Genomic DNA, 6,826 nt, shown 5'->3' with positions numbered 1-6,826 from the left:
CTCTTCAGTGACCCGCTAAACAAATTCAATATTAGACGGTAATGTGAGATCATTCATAGTCACAGCAGTAGATCTCTTTACCAAAAACAAACAAATAGATACATTTTACGAGAATAAGACTAACACATAGATTAAAAGGAAAATATAATAAAAAACCGGTTACAGGAAACACTTGAATGGATAAATAATTCAATTTATGATTAATAACTATTACAATTAAAACATTAATTACAATTGTTAATTACAGTATTTTTTATTCCTAAACAATCCAATACAATTCCATCCTTACGTTAAATCCTTGGTTTCACTATAGACCAAACTCTCCTGGAAAAATCACACCTCCTATATTTCCCGTCGTACCTTCTCTACCTGTTGCGCCAGTAGGGGTTCAAAAATGAACTTACCAAAACTGCCAATTAAATAAATTAGGACTGATTCCGTTCCCCCGAGTGATCGTATAATTTTCAGAGCTTAACAGTTTTTTTTTTTTTTTTGTTTTTTTTTAAATAATTTATTTATTGATATTTACAACTGTATACACATATATACAACAAGTAAATTTGCTGTAAGTGACATAGTAACATGATAAAAACATGTGGAGAATCTACCCACTGATAGAACTCCAATTACATTTCTAGAGGAGATCTCGAGGTTATCTTCTTTTCAGACGCCTAGGAGGATTATTAGGTAATGAAGGAGAAGCAAGGTTAGAAACAAGTGCGTTTGGGTGGTTGATAAGTTTATTATCGAAGGAACGGTATCTGGTTCTGGCCAAATCGGCAACATATGGAACATTGAGGTCCTGATGTATGACTTGATTTGTGACAAAGTAAGGAGCATTAAGGATTTTACGCAGGATTTTAGACTGTAAGGATTGGATTCTGGAGGAATTTTATGGTTTAGTGGAGCTCCAAAGCTCAACTCCGTATGTCCAGTTTTTTTAAAATTTAAACCTAAAATCATTTAGGTTCAGCCTCTTTCCTGAACACTAACCTAAAACGTCTAAATTACCTTCGTCATCTACTTCCTATTGAAAGCCTTTTTTCAATCCGTAGGCTCCTGGTTACTTTCGTAATATTCCCTCACATTGATTATTGCTGTGTGATTTAAGGGGGGGGGTGTCTCTGGGGATTTCGAAGCAAAATTAGCGGCTAATTAATTGCTTCGTACGATTCATCTTTGGGGTCCCCAGGGACGCCTCTGTCTCCCGATTTAATGAAGAATTGAAGTGGCTTTACTCCTCCATCATAATATTTTCTTGCTTCCTTCCTCTACCAATTTATCCAACTCCCCCGTCCATCGTACATCTCTGATATTCTTCAGTTCAAATCCTCAGTGCAGTCCCGTAATACTCGCTCACGGCCTTCAGACTTAAATGTAACTTCCCATGGAACCGCATCCTTTGGTAGATCTTTCCTTCTCCCTATGGAATTCTATTCCCTCCTTCATTCGTAGTTCTAATACCCTTCCAACTTTCCAATCCCGTATCTCCGACCACCTTCTCTGCACCCAATTCCAGCAGAATAACAATTGAATGTTTCAAACAAAGTTTATATATTTTCTGTACTTAATCTTTCAGAATTTAGTTTATTCTTGTAAATATGTATATTAACAGAAATTGTACCTTTCCATTTATTATTTTTAGTTTAATTACATTTGATTTGTTATCATTTTTATTTTCTATTATTTATTATCAGAAGTCTTTGTCATCTTATGTTTTTATGATATGACATGTGGTTTTACTTTATTTGTTATTAGAATTCATTATTTTATTATGTTTTATGACGTTTTAATGCACCAAAAATCATACACCTGGAAAAAACAAGTTCAAGCGAAATTTAAAAGAAATGGTTACTATAGAAAAATATAGGCATCGAGCTATTAATACAAATCGGATTGTCAATATTTAAATGCGTGTTACTCAAACCTATTGAATGCATAAACACAATTAACAACAATAAATAGAAATAGGCAAAATATTTATTTATTGCTATTTACAACTGTACATTATAATACATTTAGTAAATCTGATCTCAGTTAAATTGGAGTGTTATTAGTGTGTTGGTGTGGTAGCACTCTAATGACGTTTTACATTAGTAGGTCTCGTGGCCTCGGAGGATTGTCAGGAATGGAAGAGGAAGCAAGGTTACAAACAAGCGGGTTTGGGTGGTTAGGGAGTTTATAATGGAAGGAGTGATATCTGGTCCGGGCTAGATCGGTTACATGTGGAACATTAAGTCTTTATGGATGATTTTATTTATGACAAAGTAAGGAGCATTGAGGATTTTACGAAGAATTTTGGATTGCAATGATTGGTTTCGAGAGGAATTCGAAGGTTTAGTGGAGCCCCAAAGCTCAACTCCCTATGTTCAGATTGGTCTTATTACAGTCATGTAGATCAGTCTTTTGTAATGAATTGATGAAATGAAAAGTTTAAATTGTTTGTCAAGTAAGTGCTGTAATAGTCGAAATTGACGTGCAAATTCTTATCTTTACAGTCTTGTGTGAGGATTCCAGGCTAGTCGTTTGTCCTGACATAGTCCGAGGTAGCGGATCTATTCGACAGGGGTAAGATCAACATTATTAAAGAAGAACAGAAATAACAGACAGACTACCTGATAGAAAAAACCGAAGTAATCCTACCTCCATTTCATAACCTATTCAGTTCTGACAGAAACCTGGAGTTAGATCACAATGTAGAACACACTGTAATAGACAATTTGGGGCCGCCCGTAGCTCAGTGGTTAAGACACAGTTTTACCAATTTGATGTCTATTGGCGGTGCCGTTTCGAATCCGGCCTGGGACGTTGATTTTTTTTATTGAATGGCGGTCCTACAAAATGAAGAAACTGCACCCCTATTTTCACTATTACATCACTTACAGGACAAACGGTCTAAACTTCCACTCCATTACAAAAGACTGATGTACTTGACTATAATAAGGCCAATCTGGACATAAGGAGTTGCGTTTTGGGGCTCCATTAAAATTTATCCTTCGAATTCCTCTCGTATCCAATCCTTCGTAAAATCATTAATGCTCACAGATACCTTAATGTTCCATATGTAAGCGAACTAGCCCGAACCAGATATCTATCATTCCTTCCACTATAAACTCCCTAACCACCCAAACCAACTAGTTTCTCTAACCTTGCTTCCTCTTCAATTTCTGACAAACTACCGAGGTGCCTGAAAAGAAGATGGCCACGAGACCTGTTAATGTAAAACGTTATTACAGTGCTACCAATGGGTAGTTTCTCTACACGTCTGTATCACTTCATTTGATCTTATATGAAATCTATTTATTGTGTTTGCATATAAATACATTTGCAAATAGCAATAAATAAATAAAAAAGTAATGTTTTTAGCACACAATGTTTTAATTTTAGTATTTATTAATCATAAATTACACTATGCACTTGCAGTTTTATAGTAATTAGTTGAAGAAATAATTTGTTTTAAAAAACTATTTTGTTGTTGGGCATTGTCATGCAAACAATAAAGTTGCGAAACGTCACCAAAATAATGTTGCATTATTGACTGATCCTCAAGATCCATGAAATATATAAGTGTGTGGGTGTGGGGGGGGGGGAGGTATTTAATTTGTTTTTCGCATGAAAATAACAGATAGATAATATAAAAATAGAAAGATTAGACTCACAAAAGAGATACGATAGTGGTTGAAACAATTTTATTGCGGTCTAAATAAAAAGATTAATACTGCTATATAATATTCCTTACACTGATTTGCTACCGCAGTCTAAACCTATCAGCTTGAAAATCATCGAAATTTCATAAATATATTTCAACACGATGAAGAGTTACGATGATAACATTCTTGAGATATTTCAAACATTTAACACCATTTGGCAAAATTTTCTATACATTGCCAATACTTGTCTTGATGTTATTAACGTACCTCAGCTGGAAAATGGAAAAAAAGGTAATATTTTATTAATTCTAATACTAACTTTTTTATTTAATATTCTAATTTTATTTATATATTTAATACCATATAATGGTTGACGTATGAGGTACATTTTTTTTGTTAACAGTTGATTATAGGGGGGAGGATATAGTCTCATACAAAGGACATCCCTAACTAAATACAATGTTATAAATAAAACAAAAAATTAGATAAATAAAAATAGTAAATAATAATTACTAAATAATAATAATTGTTAATAAAAAGAAAATTAGATAAATAAAAATAGTAAATAATAATAATTGTTAATAAAAAAAAAAAAGACATTTGTGGATTTAACAAAATAAGTAATTGACTTCTAATGAAAAAAAAACTTCTTAAGTTGTTGCTATTAATTCTTAGTCAGTTTTTTTTTTTTTTACTGTAAACACTAAATATTCTAAAAAATAATGTTTACTGTTTTTAATTTTTTTTTTGATAAATAACTTTCTCTATTATATAAGAAACAATTATTTATTGGTATCAAACTTTATACTTCAAAAGAAATTTTTATATTTTCCTTAAATGAAATTGATTTTTTATTACCTGTTCGCGTTTAATTTTTTTTTTTTTGCAATTGATAATGGGGTATCATACAAAAGACACCCCTAACTATATACAATGTTATAAATAAACGATAAGTGATAATAAATTACATATAAATAAAAGGTAGAAAGGCACAAAATAGTATCAATATAAAATAAACTTGAATAAACAATGATACGAATAAAAAATAAGGCAAGAGTAACAAATTTAAAAAAAATACGTAAAATATACAGTTAAAAAAGTACGGAGACGTACATAAAACAAAAAAAATACGGAAGAGAAGAAGAAGAAGAAAGTAGAGATTAAATAAACGTCTTTAAAGAATAAATGTACATATGAATAATAATAATGATAATAAATGAACAAAGAAAAGTTTTGTTTTAGCTCGACAAGGGTGCTGCAAAATGTTTTTTAGCCCAGGAAGGGTGCAAGAAACTTTTTAGCCCTAAAAGGGTGCCGTACCGAAAAAGTTTGGGTTCCACAGACTTAGACCATTAAGACAGGTTCAACACCTACAGCAGCAGAGGTGGGACGAGGATATGTGTTATAGTTACGCAAGTTCAGTTATCCTTCTTCGTAAAGAATTAAGTTCATTGATGGAACTTACATATATAGGATATCTAATAACATGGCCGAACCACTTTAGCTGAGGAGTTTCCAGGAGCTCTTTCAGTAGGGCTATCTGCAGTTCCTGACGAATCCTTTCATTGCGAGCTCGGTCCCTCTTTCTTTTTCCAATCGTCCTTCGCAAAAATTTAATTTCGGCAGCGGAGATTCTGCTCTCCTGTCGGTCTGTTAATATCCAATCTCTGCTCAATACAAAAGTATGTATATACTGCCTTGAAGATGTTTAGCTTTATATCTTTGCCTACTTCTCTCTTCCCTACCAGTGTTACATATCTAGTAGTAAACTGGATTTATCTTGTTAGTCCTGTTTATGGGCCGTCCGTAGCTCAGATGGTCAGAGCTAGGTCTATCGTTCTGAGATCTGTGGGCGGCGCCGGTTCGAATCCAGCCTGGGGGCGTTGAGTTTTTTAACCACTCACCACTATGGTTAGAATAGTCACCTGTAAATAACTAGGCAAACATCACCTTCCCTTTGGATTGCCTTAGATATTTTCTGCGTCTAGCTTCCCAAATCCGTCTATCACTGTACCTGTATCTGAAGTCTGTCACCACTTCTAATTCTTCTCTATTACAGTGTATGTGTATATCGTGTATCTTTTTTCTTTCATCGATCTTGTATGATCTTACTTTTGTTGGTAACTATAAGCATCCCTTAAGATTACAAAGTTACAAAACGATTACTGTAATTTTTACAATTAGCATGTTAAACTTTTTATATTTAAAACAACATCAAGAATATCACTATTATATTATTTTTTAAGTAACAAAATCATATTGTTTATTTTTTTTAGTATCAAGATATTAAATTAATGTAAAATGCAGATTTGCTATCATGCTATGTTTTGTTTGAAATAAGAAATAGAATTAAAATAGAATTGTACATATTATATTATATTTATAACAAAAAAAAATTAAATAAAATGCATATACTTATATTATTATTCATATAAATTATATATGAATTAATTATGAATATGAATGAATAATTAATTCATATAATTATATAGAATAATTGAACTTTTTTTCTCACTCCACACCAAAACACTTAACGATAGAATTATTCAATTTATTAATAAACGAAGTCACTCAGATTTTTAAAAAAATATATTTTATTCATTTTATTCCTTAACTCTTTTCAGAAAAACTGAATGATAGTGCTAACGAAGCTCAGACACAATCTGTGATGGATATCTTTAACTCAAGTTACAAGTTTTTATGCGAAGTCATCAGCGCCCTAGAAAACTATTTTAAGAATATGTGATATGTAAAAATATCATAAGAATACACAAAAGAATAACAGTTAATGATGTATTATTATACGCTGTTGTTGACGCCATAAAATTAAATTTATTATTTTAAAATACCCTAATTTATAATAAACTCTATACATTCGTTATACATTCATACGACCATTGTTCCATCAAAAAGATATATGTCTGTGCTTGCAAACTCCACTCTACATATATGGGGTTTCACATAGAGTATGTTCAATTTTAAATTAACTCCTCTTATATAGTATTCCTATGTAAGAGGAGTTTGTTTGAAAATTGTACACATACTCCATACTAAAATGCATACTATGCATGTATGAAAAGTGCAGGAAACATTAAAATATGTTATTATTATATATTATACTAAGGATGTTAAAAAAGATGAAATAATAAAAAAAAGCCAAATTCTCTTATAACAAG

General features: G+C 31.7%; 1 long non-coding RNA gene across 1 annotated transcript; it reads left to right on the top strand.

Moving 5' to 3' along the window:
• Positions 1 to 3,712: 3,712 nt before the first annotated feature.
• Positions 3,713 to 6,535, top strand: LOC106684178 (uncharacterized). The gene is made up of 2 exons (XR_001343659.2): positions 3,713 to 3,941; positions 6,275 to 6,535. It is a non-coding gene; the product is annotated as an uncharacterized lncRNA (long non-coding RNA).
• Positions 6,536 to 6,826: the final 291 nt, after the last annotated feature.

Source organism: Halyomorpha halys, unplaced genomic scaffold (assembly GCF_000696795.3).
Source record: "Halyomorpha halys isolate HHAL.00 unplaced genomic scaffold, Hhal_1.1 Scaffold551.1, whole genome shotgun sequence".
Lineage (NCBI taxonomy): Eukaryota > Metazoa > Arthropoda > Insecta > Hemiptera > Pentatomidae > Halyomorpha > Halyomorpha halys.
The sequence above is the reverse complement of the archived record's forward strand: the minus strand, read 5'-3'. Positions and strand labels throughout refer to the sequence as shown.